The following is an 18,153-nucleotide window of genomic DNA, read 5'->3' as shown; positions in this document are numbered from 1 at the left end:
GTGATTTTGAATATGTATAAATATATATAAAATGCAACTTACCACCATCAACTGATATTTCACCACTTTGAGGTGTGGAAGCCTTATTTCCACTTAGGTCCCTTTACTTGCTTTACTTTTAAATATAACTGTCTTGGGTATCGGGTGGTGTTTAGTGTTTGTTTCAGTCATCTCAGGTGTTTTCTAAAACCCGTAAGGAGAATTGTCTATTATATGTAGCCATATTTCTGTTCCTTTTGTTGTTCTTCCTTTTTTTCTGATGCTCTAAGATTCCTTCTTTTACTGTTTCTACTTTTCTATCATCTGAATATGTCACTGTTTTCCTTTCGTTCCTAAAGGATAGTTTTGCTGGATATAGAATTTGAGGATGACCAGTTTCCCACTCCCCCCATCCCAGGACTTGGAAAATGTGCCGCTTCCTTCTGGCCATCATGGTTTTAGAAGGGAAATTTGCTCTTATTTGAGTTAATGTTCCTCTATGGATGCTTTACATATATATGTGTCTGTGTATATATATATATATATATATATATATATATATACACACATACACGTATATATATAAATATATATACGTATATATTTATAAATATATATATATTTCTTCAGTTCTCAGAAATTAATTGTGAAATGGCATATCTTGATGTGGATTTCTTTACCTTTATCCTCCTTGAGATTCATATTCTTTCCTGAATCTGTAGGTTTATGGTTTTTGCCAGATTGGGATATAATAAATCATTTTTTTTCTAATTTTTTTTTAATCTCACTTCCTTTGTCCTATCCTTCTGTGACTTTGATGATGTTGGGTCTTTTGTTTTGTCCTCCTTTCCACTCTGTTTTTAAGTCTGTTTTCTCTCTCTTGTTCAGATTGAGTAGATTCTATTGATCTGTCCTCAGGTTTATTGATGCCTATCCTCTGTCACCCACTGTTTATTCTTGTTATTGCATATTTTAGTTTTAAGCTTCCATATGGTCATTTTTTATAACTTACAGTTCTTACAGTTACAGTTCTTTTTTTTTTTTTTTTTTTTTTTTTTTTTTTTTTTGTCTTTTTGCCTTTTTCTAGGGCTGCTCTCACGGCATATGGAGGTTCCCAGGCTAGGGGTGGAATCGGAGCTGTAGCCTCCGGCCTACACCAGAGCCACAGCAACACGGGATCCGAGCCGTGTCTGCAACCTACACCACAGCTCACAGCAACACCGGATCCTTAACCCACTGAGCAAGGCCAGGGATCGAACCTGCAACCTCATGGTTCCTAGTCGGATTTGATAACCACCAAGCCACGATGGGAACTCCAGATATTTCTGTTTTCTCATTTGTTCTAAAGAATTTGCAATTGTATGTTGAAGCATTTTTATGATGGCTCCTTTAAAATGCTTGTCAATAATTCTAATTGCTTCACCTCAGTGTTTTCTTCATCAGGTAGTGATTTTCCTAGTTTTTGATGTGATAGGTGATTTTTTTCATTGTATCCTAGACATTTTGGCTATTATATTTGAAGATTCAAAGTGCTATTTAAATCTTTTATCTGGCAGCCATCCCATTTAGGCTTAGCCCACAGATTCTGTCCTAACTTTATAGGCTATGCTTCCAATGACAATTGCATTTTCAGAGATTTGTGGTGCTATTTTGGTGGACTTAGTTTATCTGGGACTACCTGGGATCCCACTGGATGGGATGGAGGAGTTTCTGTGGGTTTGGCCTCCCAGTGTCTCGGATGGGGTTTGGGAGAGGAATTCTTTGGTCAGTGAGAACAACACACTTACTGTGCTATAATCCTCTTTCCTCTCTCTGTTCCCCACTTTGCAGGGAAGGAGAACACTTCCCAGGTGGAGCTTTTTTGGTGACAGGATCCTCCTTGCAGATGCTTCCAGCTGCCTGGTTTCTCTCACTAGGGGAGGGGAGTCTTAGGCCTGGTCAGAGTACTGTCCCCAGCCACGTACTGTCAGTGGAGCTCCTGATCCATTCCTTCTGCCAGTGCTGCTGGCTAGCCTGGTTGGGTTGGTGGTACCTCTCCCAGGTGGTACCTGGTGGAAGGAATGAGGGTGGGCTGCCTTTTATTGCTAGGTTGGGGAATCTGGGCTTGGCTTACCTTCTTTTAGGACTGGGATTGCAAGATCATTTAGTCCTGGGGTCTCTAGTCGACTCACCTTCCTTTGTTCGCATTTCAGCCTCCTCTTGGTTGCCTCTTGTGTTTTTTCCAGGGCTTATATTTGTACTTGGAGCTGCAAGGAGAAAGTAATCTACACCATCTTGTCTGGTCCAGAAGTCTTATTCCCAAATTTTTGGTAGAGGGAAACCCATAATAGAAAAAACAAATTTGGTCTCTGGCTGTATTTCAGCAGAAGGTAGTCTGTTCTGGTACATTTGTACCTCGTGTAGTTCCCCATAAACAAAACAAGAAGACAGTCTCTTCCCCAATCTTCCCTCCACTTCTGTAATCGTGCTGCCAACCATAGGCTTCTATGAATGGAAGTTCTTGTGTCTTTCAATGTGCAGAAGAAGAGTTAAAGCCTCAGTTTCGTTTGCCAGCTGCTGTGGTGGGAAAGTGAGTCAGCAAATACTCTATCCTTGGGCCACCACTTCTCCCTCCACCTTCCTCCTTATCGCCTCTTGTCAACCTCACCAAGCTTAACTTCCCAAGACTGGGAAAATGGGCTTTTAAAGACAGTTTGTCACATCTTATACATTCAAACTCAAAAAAAGGGAAAGAAACCTTGAGTATAGCTGCCATCTGGCTTTATTTCCTCTTCATCGCCCATCTCCTTCAGCAACTGTTGAACAGATGCTGCCTTTTACTCTAAAGAGCAGTTTATAGGAAGAGATTGAAGATTGTTTTCAAGGTTTGTTTTTTTTGTTTGTTTTTTTGGTTTTTTTTTAGGGCTGCACTCACAACATATGGAGGTTCCCAAGCTAGGGGTTGAACTGGAGCTGCAGCTGCTGGCCTACGCCACAGCCAACAACAACATGGGATCTGAGCCGAGTCTGCGACCTACAGCATAGCTTGTGGCAACTCTGGATCCTTAACCCGCTGAGCGAGGCCAGGAATTGAATTTCACCCTTATGGATACCAGTCAGATTTGTTTCTGCTGAGCCACAATGGGAACTCCTCTTCTCAAGTTTTTGAACAATAATTTGACCTAATTAATGTAGTCACTAATTATTCTATAACTGAAGATGCCCTTGCCCTTGGCCCATATGAGCAAAAGTCTAAAAAATGCAGAGAAGCTGCTGATGAAGATACTGGATGAGGGTTTGGAAAACCAAATTCTCCTTTCATTTCTAACTAAGGGAAATAGTAAAAAAAAAATTGAAAGGAAAGTTAAACCATTAGTAAATATAACAACTATAATCTGAATGTGTCCCCCTCAAATTGAGTGGTTAAAACCTTACCCCAAGGTGATGGTCTTGGGAGGTGGGGCCTTTAGGAGATGTGTAAATCCTGAGAGTGGCCCCCCCCCATAAATGGATTAATGCCTTTATGTAAGAGACCCCCACGGAGCTCCCTAGCCCCTTCCATCATATGAGGATACCATGAGAAACTGGCCGTCTACAACCCAGAAGAGGGCTCTCACCAATCCCTGACCATGCTGGCACCCTGATATTGGACTTACAAGCTACCTAATCCATTGTATTTTATTATAGCAGCATGAATGGACCAGGACATGTATAGATGGAATTCTCAAATTCTCAAAAGAATCCAAAGATCTAGAAAGCAATGGTATTTTCTCACTTGTTGGGTGTTAAAAATAATACAAATAAAAATTTTATACTAGTGATCTCAGCAGAGTTGGGGAAGCATGGGAAGTTCATGAGAACTGTCCTAGTAAAAATCAAAAAACTGGATTCTTCCTTCAGTGAATTTATGTGTGAATGGAAAATGCAATAAAACGTTTTCAGATAGAAAATTACTTGCAGCACAGAATAAAATAATTTTCTAGAACTGTGGGGAACAATTTTAAATTATTTTAGGTATGGAATTATTTACTGCTTTAAGTTTTCCTTTTAATATTGGAGGAGTGAGAAAAGTAACCCATATAGGATATCCATATTCTTATCCCTGGAACCTGTAAGTCCCCTTACATGGCAAAAGGGATTTTGCATATGTGATGAAGTTAAGGACCTTGAGATGGGGAGATTATGCTGGATTGTTGGCTTTGGAGATGGAGGAAGGGACCGTGAGCCGTGGAACACAGTGGCCTCTGAGAGCTGGAAAAGTCAAGGAAATGGGTTCTCCCTGAAGCCTCCAGAGAGATATCCAACCCTGCCAACTCTTTGAGTTTAGCCTATCTCTAAATACAAGATAATAAACTTATTATCTTGTTTTAAGCTCCTAAGTTTGTGATTATTTGTTGTTATGGTAGCAATAGAAAACTAATACAAGTTCCCATTGTGGCTCAGCAGATTAAGAACCTGACTACAATCCATGAGGATCTAGGTTCGATCCCTGGCCTCCCTCAGTGCGTTAAGGATCCAGTGTTGTTGCAAGCTGTGATGTAGGTCACAGATGTGGCTCCGTCTGATCCCATGTTGCTGTGGCTGTGGCGTAGGCCTGCAACTGAAGCTCTGATTTGACCTCTAGCCTGGGAATTTGCATATGCTACAGGTGTGGCCTGAAAAAGAAAAAAGAAAAACACATACACAAAAAAACAAAAAACTAGTGCAAATACCTGGGTTATGTTTAAGGATGTTTTGTTCTCCTCAAACGCCTTTCCATATGAAAGTATTCTCTAGACCACTGTCTTGGTTGTCCTTCTCCCCCACCCCAGTTTGGCAGTGTCCACAGCCATTTTTTAATTTTCATCACTAGGGTTGGTACTACTGGCATCTAGCGAGTAGAAGCTAAGGATCCTGCTAAATAGCTTACAATGGAAAGACCAGCCCCGCATCCAGAAAGCATTATCCAGTCCAAAATGTCACTAGTGTCCAGGTTGAGGAATCCTGAACTAGGCTGATTTTCACACTCAAAGTTTGCAGGAAGTTGAGGCCAAGCATGCAGTTTGCTCTCAGTTAACTGCATAGTCTAGACCTGAACTCTCCAAAAGGATGGCTGTTAGACACATGGCTATTTAAACTTAACTTCATTAAAATTAAATAAATTTAATTGAAAAATGAGCAAAATACCCGAATAGATATTTTTCCAAGGAAGATGTACAGATGGCCAACAAGCGCATGAAAAAATGGTCATCACTGATTTTTAGAGGAATGCAAATCAAAACTACCAAGAGATACCACCTCACACCAGTCAGAATGGCCATCATTAAGAAGTCCACAAATAACAAATGCTATGGGGGGTGTGGAGAAAAGGGAACTTCCTGCACTGTTGGTGGAAATGTACGCTGGTACAACCACTATGGAGATCAGTATGGAGATACCTTAGAAATCTGTACATAGAATTACCATATGACCCAGCAATCCCACTCTTGGGCATATATCCGGACAAAACTTTCCAAAAAAGACACATGCACGCACATGTTCATTGCAGCACTGTTCACAATAGCCAAGTTATGGAAACAACCCAAATGTCCATCGACAGATGATTGGATTAGGAAGGTGCGGTGTATATATACACAATGGAATACTACTCAGCCATAAAAAAAGAGCAAAATAGTGCCATTTGCAGCAACATCAATGGAACTAGAGACTCTCATACTGAGTGAAGTAAGTCAGAAAGAGAAAGACAAATACCATAGGATATCACTTATATCTGGAATCTAATATATGGCACAAACGAACCTTTCCACAGAAAAGAAAATCATGCACTTGGAGAACAGACTTGTGGTTGCCAAGGGGGAGGGGGAGAGAGTGGGATGGACTGGGAAATAGATGCAAACTATTGCCTTTGGAATGGATTGGCAATGAGATCCTGCTGTGTAGCACTGGGAACTATGTCTCGTTACTTATGATGGAGCATGATCATGTGAGAAAATAGGATGTGAACATGGATGTGTAACTGGGTCACCATGCTGTACAGTAGGAAAAAAACTGTATTGGGGAAATAACTATTAAAAATAATAATAATAAATTAAATAAATTTAAAATGAATTTTCTCAGTCATACTTGTCATATCTCAAGTGCTTTCTGGTCATAGTGCCTGGTGTCTACTGTATTGGATAACTGATGTTGAACATTTCTATAGTTGAAGAAAGTTCTAGTAGGTAGCACGGGCGTTCCACATCCCTGCTACCTGGAATGTTCTGTATGGACAAGTAAAATCAGCATTTACTTGGGAGCTTTTTAGCAATGCAGATGCCCACGCCCCACTGCAAATCTATTCAATCTGTATTGTAATAAGGTTCCTATATGATTTACACTCACATTCAAGTTGAAGTCTCAATGACTTTCTCTTGCCTTGTCTTTTCCCTCCCCTTTGGTGCTCCTGACTCTTCTATTTCCCTTTTAAAGGCTACACAAATGCCCTTCTTCTCAATTTTAGTTTCCAGGCTTTTCAAGCCAGAGTTATGTCTTATTTCATCTCTGTATTCCCAGCCCCACCCAGCCAGAGACATTTAGTACATTGTCTTGCACAAAATAGTTGTTGGGTTATTATTGTTTCTGGACTTAATTTTATTGAAATAACTTCTGAACAATCTTAGTATAGGTCCTTTTGCTTTTTACCAAAAGGATGGCTGTTTTTTATTTTTTTAATTTTTATTTTATTTTTTGCTTTTTAGGGCCACACCTGCAGTGTAAGGAAGTTCCAGGCTAGGGGGTCCAATCAGAGCTGCAGTTGCTGGCCTACGCCACAGCCACAGCCACAGCCACGCTGAATCTGAGCTGTGTCTGCGACCTCCACCACAGCTCATGGCAACACCAGATCCTTGACCCCCTGAGCAAGGCCAGGGATTGAATCCGCATCCTCATGGATACTAGTTGGATTCATTTCTGCTGTGCCACAATGGAACTCCCTAGGATGGCTATTTTTAATCTCTTATTTTATAGTTTAATTTGGGCGTTTCCTTGAGTTTTGATTATGAAAAAAAAAAAAACTTTTCAGATATCTGGGAATTTCATTGTAAATTAAGGGCTCCTAGTAATTCTATGACGTGAATGAAGAGAATGCATCATAATATACCATATTGAGTCTTTTCTGTGTAACCAAATGTGGCAGCACTTTTTAATTCTTAATGTTAATTGTGAAGCTCTCTGGAATCACCGTATATTCTAACAGAATGATTAGCATTACACTAAAAAAAATTGCCTAATGTTTTTCTGAGTCATCTGAGAGGATTATCAGGGGTTTTTTTGGGCGGGGGTATCAATCAAAATTTGTTACTTTATATAATAGTTACACTGTAAGGAAGTCAACCTGGTTCTTTCTTTGCACAGATGCAATGAAAACATTCAGAAAATATTTTGGCGTTGCGGTGACATACGCTGCAATGACTTGATATTCTGAATGTTGGAGTTTGTAGCATACCGAAGAATTAACTGCCGTGGAAAATGGACAAATTAAAAATTGTAGTTTAAGTAGCCATAGATTGTTCAGATTGTTAAGGATCTCCTTCATTTTGCAAATAAGGAAACGGAGACCCAGAGAAGTCAGTGTTGGGCAAAAAATGATCTCATTGTTTGTATTTGTGGAAAGGGCAACTTTGGAGACCTTTTTTTTTAGACTTTATGTCTTCATCTCATAAATGCATACAGTGAACCAGAGGATCCTTGAGTGCCCCTTGCAACTTTGAAAACATTTTTAATCCAGTTCTTATTTTTAAAGTAATGTTCTTTTTATAGTTTCACACTGCCTCTCTGTAGACTATTTCTGTCTGGGGTGGAAACCCTCCCTTCAATACTCGTATTGAAGTTAGATTAAATTCATGTTGCTTTGCACCTATTAATCTCCATAAAAAAGTTTTTGCTTCATACACAGATGAATAAAAGTGCCAAATTATATTGATTCTCAGTCATAGTTCTGTAATTCCAAATCTACTAGACAAAGTCAAAGAGACCTTAAAAAGAATTCCTGAAAGCACAACTAGTACTGGAAAAAATAATTTGGTCCAGAAATTTGGCGTGGATTGCCTAGAATTGTAAGCAAAAAGTTGTTTTAGGACACTTTTTCCCCCTAAGGACAGAGCATTGGCTTTCATTGGACTCTGAGAGGGGCTGACGTCATCGAAATGATTAAGAAGCACCAACCTTTTCAACTCCTCAAATATACATTTATTGATGTAATATATATCATATATATATATGTATGTACATATGTATATGTGTAAAATCTGAAGGCCAGTGAGAACATGACTTGTCCAAGATTGCAAGTTTTATTAGTAGGATTTCTTTTTTTTTTTTTTTTTTTTTTTTTGTCTTTTTGCCATTTTCTTGGGCCGCTCTCGCGGCATATGGAGGTTCCCAGGCTAGGGGTCGAATAGGAGCTGTAGCCACCAGCCTATGCCAGAGCCACGGCAACGCTGGATCCGAGCCGTGTCTGCAACCTACACCACAGCTCACGGCAATGCCGGATCGTCAACCCACTGAGCAAGGGCAGGGACCGAACCCGCAACCTCATGGTTCCTAGTCGGATTCGTTAACCACTGCGCCACGACGGGAACTCCATTAGTAGGATTTTTTGAATCCCCTATTTTCCCTTAAATGTTTTCTTTCTTCAAAAATTATATGATTGAGGACTTTAGGTAACTTTTATGAAACAATCCCCAAATGATGAAAATTCAACAGCAGTGGTATAGAGGTGACAAGGGCAAAGTAGGTATCTGCTTAGTTAGAAAAAAAATATTATATATATATTTTTTTGGTCTTTTTAGGGCCACACCCATGGCATGTGGAGGTTCCCAGGCGAGGGGTCTAATTGGAGCTGTTGCTGCTGGCCTACACCAGAGCCACAGCAATGCCAGATCTGAGCCACATCTGCAACTGACACGGCAACACTGGATTCTTAACCCACTGGGCAAGGCCAGGGATTGAACCCGCAAACTCATGGTTCCTAGTCAGATTAGTTTCTGCCGTGCCACGATGGGAACTCTGAAAAAAAAATATTTTTAAGCGCTTATTTTAGTCAATACCCAGCCTCAGTGTTCCTCCCTATCTTTCCAGTTGTCTTTTTTCTTCTACTTCATGTCTTCTAATCATCAGTGAAAGTATTAGGGGGGTGTTCTCATTTGGAGGACACAGGTGCCTGTAACTTATGCTAGAGATGACACTAATACAGAGGTTTTTCCCTATGTGATCTATCTGCAGTTGTGATCCATTGAAGCTTTGCCAGTATGCTCAGGGCGTTGGAGGGTAGGAAGGCAGGATGCAGGGAAACAATTTTCTGCTTGGTTCAAAAGTTGCATATTCTTGTTTATGGCTGAGTAGTATTCCATTGTATATGTGAACCACATCTTCTAATCCATTCATCTGTCAATGGACTTTCAGGCTGTTTCCATGTCTTGGCTATTGGGAATAGTGCTGCTATGAACGTACAGGTGCATGTATCTTTTTGAATTTTAGTTTTGTCTGGATATATGCCCAGGAGTGGGATTGCTGGCTCATATGATAGTTCTATATTTAGTTTTCTGAGGAACCTCTGTATTGTTTTCCATAGTGGTTGTACCAATTTATATTCCCACCAACCGTGCAGGAGGGTTCCCTTTTCTCCATACCCTCTCCAGTATTTGTTATTTGTAGACTTATTAATGATGGCCATTCTGACCAGTGTGAGATGGTACCTCATTGTAGTTTTGAATTGCATTTCTCTAATAATTAGTGATGTTGAGCATTTTTTCAAGTGCCTGCTGGCCATTATATGTCTTCTTTTTTTTTTTTTTTTAATTTCCCCACTGTACAGCAAGGGGATCAGGTTATCCTTACATGTATACATTACAATTACATTTTTCCCCCAGCCTTTCTTCTGTTGCAACATTGAGAAATAATGGTATTTGCAGCAACATGGGTGTAACTAGAGATTCTCATACTAAATAAGTCAGAAAGAGAAAGACAAATACTATAGGATATCACTTATATGTGCACTTATATGTGGAATCTAAAATATGGCACAAATGAACCTATCTGCAAAACAGAAACAGACTCACATAGAGAACAGAACTGTGGCTGCCAAGGGCAGGGCAGAGAGAGGGATGGAGTGGGAAGAACTGGGAGTTTGGGGTTCGTAGATACAAACTATTTCATTTAGAATAGATAAGCAATGAGGTCCTACTGTGTACCACAGGGAACTATATCCAGTCTCTTGTGAAAGAGCATGTTGGAAGATAATATGAGAAAAAGAATATATATATATGTACAACTGGGTCACTGCTGTACAGCAGGAATTGACACAACATTGTAAATCAGCTATACTTTAATAAGAAAAATTTTCTAAAAAGTTGCACATTCATATACAAGTTACTGACTCCTACACCTAATTTTTAGGCCATCTTTAAATGTATTGTGTATGTGATAAATGTTTGTGTGGTGCTTGACTCTGGAAATCTTCAAGCTAGCAACCTGACTTTTTTTATTATACTGTTTTAACAATCATCGTTCCATCTTACTGGAGCTTTCTAATTTTGTTATACTGTTCCATCTAATAGGACAGAATGATACTTTTTTTTGCTGATCCTTTGCTATCTTTTCCTTAACCTACTTCAATGTAGGGTTACTTTCCACGTTGTACCATGGGACACAATGAGGAATTAAAAAAAAAATCAAATATTTAAGTGCAAAGTGCAAAATGAGCTGTCAGTAATCAGTCTAAGCAACTACATTTCACACTTTGAGAAGCCTTGTGTATGTACCATGTATGGGTTGCCCCTGATAAGTTCAATTGTACATTAAAAAAGATATCTTGTAGAAGTGCATTTAAAAGGGATAATTGTACTTTAAGACTTTAGATAGTTAAAAATATAGTAAAAAAAAAAAAAAAGCCACAAAAGACTGGAAGAAATAGCAGGTGTCTGAAAAATAAAGGTTTATTAAAAGGAAACCATCAGTAGTAATTTTTGAAAAATGACAGCCCTGGAAACTATCAGCAGGGTTTAAAATCTTAAGAAGCAACAGGACTAATTACAAATTAGGCTAGAAGCTCCTCCTTAGCATCATAGCCCTTGATGAAATCAAGAAAATCCATTTCTTTCTCCAGTTATAAACTGGAAGCAGATATTGTGCAGCTTGGAACACAGGGTAGGAAAATTTGAACTGCCACAGCATGTATCTTCCCGAACAAAATTTTCTCTCTGTAAGTCTGGTCTGATTTTTTTTTTTTTTTTTTTTTTTTTTTTTTTTGTCTTTTTAGGGCTGCACCCGAGGCATATGGAAGTGCCCAGGCTAGGAATTGAATCGCAGCTGTAGCTGCTGTCCTACGCCATAGCCACAGCAATGCCAGATCCAAGCTGCATCTGCAACCTACAGCACAGCTTACCACAATGCCAGATCCTTAATCCACTGAGCGAAGCCAGGGATTAAACCTGCATCCTCAAGGATGCTAGTCAGATTCATTTCCCCTGAGCCATGATGGGAACTACAAGCCTGGTTTGATTAAGATCCTTGATTAAGAAATATATATATGACAGACTGAGTCTGGTTTGGTTAAAATGACAGTGTTCCATCCCTGGAAGGACACAGATTATAGCGTCAAGCCATGTCCCACCCCTTGGAGGATAAATTGAACATGCACTGCAGCTGTCGTCATGGAACAGGTGCAGAGTGTTGCATAGAATTGTACCTTCACCAGAGAACACAAAAGAGGCAACTGATTGAAAATAGGTATGAAATTAAGCCCCTGCAGATCTTTTTTCAGATTGTTTGAATATGTTTGCACATCATTTTATTTATTTTGAGGAGTTTTCCAACCCTCAGTTTGGGATATAATAATAAATTATTGAATTGAATGGGGAGAGAGAGAGAGAGAGAGACGAGGAAGAAAAAAAAAAAAAAAAGAAAGAAATGTATATGAAGTGGGTGGGTAAATGGAGCAAGAAAAACAAGAGAAATGTCCGGGGTAGCTAAAGCATCCCTTCCCTGTTCTTACAAAAGCAAACACGCAGCTCCTCTCGACTTCATTTGTTCTTAGGAAAATTATTTTTTGTTTTATCTGTTTTCTTTTCCCCTTTAGCCAAAACTAGACTGTGATGGTATTCTCTCAGCCCTGGCCCTTTCCCAACAGCCCAACTGTTTCAGGAGGGCAGGATCCCATCCTACAGAGCTGGCTGGAGCATCTGGAATGGCCGGCCGACCACCCACCTTCAGTGCTTACAGGGCCTGACCTGTCCCCCCACCCCCCAAGCTGTAACTTTGTGAACAGAAATGTGAGGCCTGTGTCCACTCCCTGAAGAAGTTCCTTCTCTGCCTTATCTGTTTTCCTCGAATGTCTCAGCTGAGTCAGGCCCTGTCATTAAAAACAAGTCAGCGTCACCCAGTTTCCCAGCCCAGAGGGTGACCTGGCCTCTACCTTGGGCCATAACCGGGGGACTCAGTCCTGCCTTTCCTGATGGCGGGGGGCCCCCAGTGCTGCATGGCAGGTCCCAGTGTCTGTCCCAGAGAATTTTGGAGCAAGCTGCTTGGAGACCCCACTGGCTGTGCCAGCTCTGAGCAGGCTCAGCACGTCTCCATTCCCAGGCTCTCCAAAGCCAGGAGGGTCTCACCCTTTTCCAGAATACCAGAACAGCAGAAGGAGCTAAAGTAGCCCCTTGCTCTTTAGAAATTGGTCCCCTCTGCCTGCAGCATTGGAAAATCACGGCTCACGTAGACTGTGTATTAATTCATCTTTTACTGCAAATCCTTTTTCATATGAGGTAGGATCTGAACGTAAGAAATGAAAATAAACCACTCATTTTGTTTTCAACTGAAAGCAGAAAGGAGGCTGACCCTTGGAACTTAAGGGTTTGATGAGAGCTGGTCAAGAAACACTGGTGGTGGCTCAGAAGGTTCTCAAACTGAGGGAAGACAAGCCCGATGGTCCCTCTGTACCCAGGCAGATAGCATAAGTGAAACACAGCTCCTCAATTTGCTGTCTGTAGGTTGGGAGAACCAAAAGCTGTTTGCCCCAATTATCCTATCCATATTTCTTGTAGATTTATTCCTTGGGTTTTCCCTGAAGGAGAAGGAAAGGGGAAAAAAATGCAGATGGCCCCTGCTTTATATTCTGTCTGCAGTGTCTCATTCTGCCCTGAAAGTACGTAGCACCCCCACTTGACAGCGGGGAAACTGAGGCTCAGAAACATTGACTAATTTGTCACACTGCTAGTAAGGCAAAGAAGAAGTATTATGTCAAAGACAGCAGGTGTATGTCTTTTCTCCTATAAAATATGAATGCCGTCCTTTAAAACCCTCCACTCATGCAGCCTGGGAGATAAGTAGAAATTTTATCTCCAAGAAGCTTCAATCCATCTTCTTCCTCATCCTGTGTGCCTGTGTGCCAGACTGAATAAGTATAATTGTCTATAATGCAATCATACTCCTTCTCTGCACTCACTGGGGACATTATTATATAGATCAAATCAATCCAAAATGAGAAAAAAACAAGATAATATTTAAAGAGAAAAACAATCACAAAATAGTAAGGTAAGAGGTTTGGGTGTGATGTGGGCAGTTTCTTGTTTTAGGATATATGGATTTGTGTAATTGCTTAGGTTCTTTTTAACATTATCTGCTAGAGCCATGCTTCAGTGTTGGGCTGTTTCTCTTATTACATTATTTTCCTGTACCAGGTTAGTTAAAGAGGTAAGTAAAAGATCACAACCTCAAGTCTATAATGCATAGTAATATTGAACACAACAGTTTTCTTAACCCTTCTATACATATGTGTGTGTGTATATGTATGAATGTATATGCATGTATTTTGCATATATTTTACATTCTGTACATATATACATATGTGTGTATGTATATGTATGTATGTGTATACATATGTATGTGTGTATGTATATATGTTGGGGGTTTTTTGTGGTTTTTTTTTTTTTTTTTTTTTTTTTTTTGTCCCACCTGCAGCATGTAGAAGTTCCCAGGCCAAGGATCAAACCTGTGCCACAGTAGCGACTCGAGCCAAAGCAGTGACAACACCAAATCCTTAAGCTGCTGACCCAACAGGGAATTCATAAAATACAAAATTTTTGTAACTTTCTGAAACAGATGCATTCCATTTTTGAAACAATTGAAACAATGTGCAGAAGCTTGACATTCAATTCCCGGCTCATTCTCTTTCTTAATTTCAATCACTCACACTCTCTCTCTTTCTCTAACCCCCGCTCCTTCCCTCCCTCCCTCACCCTTCTTTCTCCCCTCCTCCCTTTATTGAGGTATAACTGATATATAACAGACCACATGTATTTAAAGTATACAGTTTACATGTAATTGATAATCATTTTCTGGTATAGCAATCTGAAATCTGTACATATATGAATATATGTGTGGAATACACACACAACACACACACTCACACAGAGTATAGACCTATTCTTAGCTTTCTCTTAACCAACTTGATTGTTAATGAAAGCTTTGTAAAACATCATAATTCATGCCCTTAGCCACTTTTATTTCCTTCACAGCAAAATTACCTAAAACCTCCAGTTTTTCTCCTTTTCACTCTCAAGTTGCCTGCTTCAGTCAGCCTTCCATTCTCAAGACCCACTGAACGGTCCCCCGTGACCTCCTGGTTGCTAAATCCTTTCTTTCAGTTGTTTACAGGTTTCCTGACTTCTCTCTCCCCAGCACCCAGTTGGTTAGCAGATGATATCAGCTTTATGATCCACCTCTATCTGTGATCACCACTTCCTCATGTTCAGAGTTCCCTTAGCTTTTCGTCTGGGTTACTCTCTGAGCCTCTAGCTGCCCTTCTCCTTCCTCACTTACTCTCCCATAGTCTCCAAATACTGTCCCTTCTGAAAGACAGTTTACTAAAAGATAGTTTACACTTATTTTTTTAGTGGTCTTTCACTCTCTTCTTTGAACCTAAGCTCAATGAGGGGAGAGAGTTTTTTCTGTTCGATTCACTGTGGTATCCTCACACCTAGAACAGTAGCTGACATACAGTATACATTCATATATAGGATGAATTTTTTTTAAAAAAGGAGGGTTAGTAGACCCTAGTCTTAAGGCCAAGTCATTCAGCTCTTCATAGGTACCAAGAATCAATTGTTTTTGCTCCTAAAGCCACCTGTGCGGTTATTATACCAATAATGTAACTAGATAAATATCACATTATCCAGTAAAAAATGAGTGCAACGAGAAAATGTCTCTGGCAAAACGAAGGGGAAGGCTTTGTTCTTCAGCATTCAGTAAAGGCAAGTTGCAAAGAGAAATCACTTCTAAATTTGCTAGGGAGAGCAACTGTCCCTGTGGGGAAAACCATGAAAAATCTGCAGGGTTTTTGTACTCAAGTTGCTTTGCAAGAATTTTAAGTTCTGACTCCACTTGGAAGAGCCAGTTTGGAATAGTTACTGTGTGATGCTTAGCAGTGTGGCTTGGCTTGGAAGGTGATGTAGAACTTGGGTTTACAGACCCATATTCAAGTACAAAGCCTTGGCTCTGTGTTAAAGGATCGGCAAATGAATACAAATTGGTGTTTTAAATTCAAAGCAAATATTGGAGGTATCATTTTTGTAGTTTTGTGTTCTAAATATTTTAAAAATTAATTGACTGTTAGCCTCAACTGAAGCGTATTATAGGGTGTCTGTGTTTGTGTGTTCACACGCTATTTTTGTCCATATCGTTAAAGCGTAATTGATACCATATTATACGTATTTTTAATATTTTCTTCCTTAACAGTGGATCTTGGAGATTATTTGGTAAGTATAGAATATCTTAAGAAACTTTAGAGAGTTGTGTAGAATTCCACTTTATGAATCCAACTTTACTTCTCTACTTGTGGTTACCTAAATTATTTCCGATTGTTAAAAATCATGCTGCAAAGAATTCCCTGCACATCCGTAATTATATTGTGTGTAAATATATCTATAGGATAAATTCTGAGAAGAGAAATTGTTACAGTTTATTTTGATGGCTTTAAAACAGATTGCCTTTGGTTCAGGATTTATATGTTAGAATTTGCTTTGTAATATTTTGTCTCAGTTTTGAGCAAGTGCTATTTGACTCTGCAGTTAAACTAGCGAGGTAGAAAAATGTGTTAATGATTTGCATTTGGAACTTGTTAGCCGAAATACCCACTTCCCGATTGAATAATCATTTTTATAACTTTAAAAGAACATTTTAATAAAAGTTTTTGATAACAAGAGATCTTAGGCCCACAGCTCTCATATTATTGCAGAACAGACTGTACCTCCCTCCTACTCTGCCAAGAATCTGTGCTTTATAAACATCAATCCAAGACATTTAGCAACTGTAACAGGCATAGCCAATCTCAGAGCAAGTCAGCATATTTACAATTTCTGTCTTTCTTTTTTTCATGTCTTTCAGCCATCAAAAAATATATATATACACACATATAATCTTTTAATATTTTTAGGTTGCAAAAATGTTTCTAAATTTGCTTTTGTATTAAATTTTGGTTTTCTCCCCTCATTTTGTTGTTAAAATAATTAATTATATATGAAATGTCCAGGAGTTTTGTGCTATAGCAGGTTAAGGATCTGGCATTGTCACTACAATGTCTTGGGTCACTGCTGTGGCACAGGTTCAATCCCTGGCCCAGGAACTTCTATATGCTATGGGTGCAGCCAAAAAGAAAAAAAAAGAAAAAAAAAATTCCATTATGTTTCTTTGTCCTTGAATTTTGTCTTCAGAATGACACATATCTTGTTGATCCACGCCAGTAGTTCATGAACTGCAAAGAGTATAATCCCCAAGATTCTGTCATCAGCTGTATTCTGTGAGCATTTTCAGCCAGATTTTAGTACTTGTGTAGACTCATACCATTTGGGAGAGTCTTAATTCATGGCTGAAAAATTAAATATGTTGCAAAACCAGTTATAAATTCCCTGATTATGTTGAGCTTTTTCTAGGGAAAGATTCTGGGGTGGGGCAGAGTTTCATTTATCCTTTAAAGGGATAAATATTATTCACATCACCTTGGTAATAGCTAGACCACAGTCATGCAATAGGTTTAGTATCACTTTCTGAGTTAGATGGTGTTGGTCTGTGGTTGACAACCCTAACTTTCTATGAGATTTAGGATTTATTATTTTTAAACTAAGGGAGAGAAATCTGGTTTTTAGAAAATTTTGTAATCACTGTTTAGGAAGCCAAACAGATGTATTCTGAGAATGGTGAATTATCTCCTATGTGAAGAATATGTAAGTGGCGTTATCCTTTCTCGTTGGCTCTCGTGTGAGAGAAAGTAAATCTCATTGTCTTTTGTGAGATGCTAAAATGCAGTGACAGTTTTGAATGTGAGGGGATATGTATATATATATTCATAGACACATATGTTAACATATATGTGTTATGTGTACATTTATATAATGCAAGTATGTGTATATGTGTATGTGCACATATAAAAATTATATATGTGTTTTTAAGTTTAAAATTTATCTTTTCCTTGAAAGTGGAAAGGGCTTATAGAAAAATCCTTTGGCACACATCCTTTGGAGTACATTGTCTTTTAGTTATAAGTGGTATTTTTTGATTATATGCTGTGGTGAGCCAGCCTTAAAATCTAGTTACTTTGCTCCAAGACAGAGATGGGTGAAAAATCAGAAAACATGATTAGGGAGGAAGAGGAGAGGCAGTGACCCATCTTTTAACATGGCTTCACACGCACTGGTTTTGTGGAAAGTAAATTAAAGCATTTCCTGTTTTGTCTGCTTATACAGAGATCTGGGGTCATGTAACACTCCAGGAGAACATTAGCTACTATTGGAAGTGGAGTGTGCGGGTGTGTGTGTGGAAGGACATGTAACTTAGCGCGTCTTGAGTTTTCTAGCTCTCTTCATTTCTTAGAAGTTGGAGCCAATGAGAATGGCCAGCTATTTCTGTATCATTTGAGCATTCCTGCAACTTCATTTTCTCTAGCCATAGAAACTTTCAGAGCATCACACGTTTCTCCATGTGATTGTCTAATATAGTATCTTGCCCACTCATGAGATGGCATCACCAGATGCTGGCTTTGGTGGCAGTTCACTGCCCTGTCATCTTAGCGAGTTCCCTATTCAGGAAGGTCTTCTGCACAATGGCCAGACAGTCCTTGACCCTTGGTGCCCCCTCCCCCAACCAGTGTATGTGTATGTATTGAATCATCTTACATGGAAACAAAGGTGGCATAGC

The 18,153-nt window shown here is 39.3% G+C and overlaps 1 protein-coding gene and 1 long non-coding RNA gene across 2 annotated transcripts in view; both read left to right on the top strand.

Annotated features, from left to right (window-relative positions):
* Nucleotides 1–18,153, top strand: part of LPAR1 (lysophosphatidic acid receptor 1) — a gene marked incomplete at its 5' end in the record, with an annotated part of 96,128 nt that overhangs the window by 68,525 nt on the left and 9,450 nt on the right.
* LOC146407145 (uncharacterized) lies at nucleotides 1,021–5,755 on the top strand. The gene is made up of 2 exons (XR_014825702.1): nucleotides 1,021–3,073; nucleotides 4,402–5,755. It is a non-coding gene; the product is annotated as an uncharacterized LOC146407145 (long non-coding RNA).

The sequence above is a fragment of the Sus scrofa genome, chromosome 1, assembly GCF_054392235.1.
Source record: "Sus scrofa isolate SSC_HxYL_T2T_F1_AM1 chromosome 1, Sscrofa_HxYL_maternal_Yorkshire_Landrace_v2.0, whole genome shotgun sequence".
In the NCBI taxonomy this organism is placed as follows: domain Eukaryota; kingdom Metazoa; phylum Chordata; class Mammalia; order Artiodactyla; family Suidae; genus Sus; species Sus scrofa.
The sequence above is the reverse complement of the archived record's forward strand: the minus strand, read 5'-3'. Positions and strand labels throughout refer to the sequence as shown.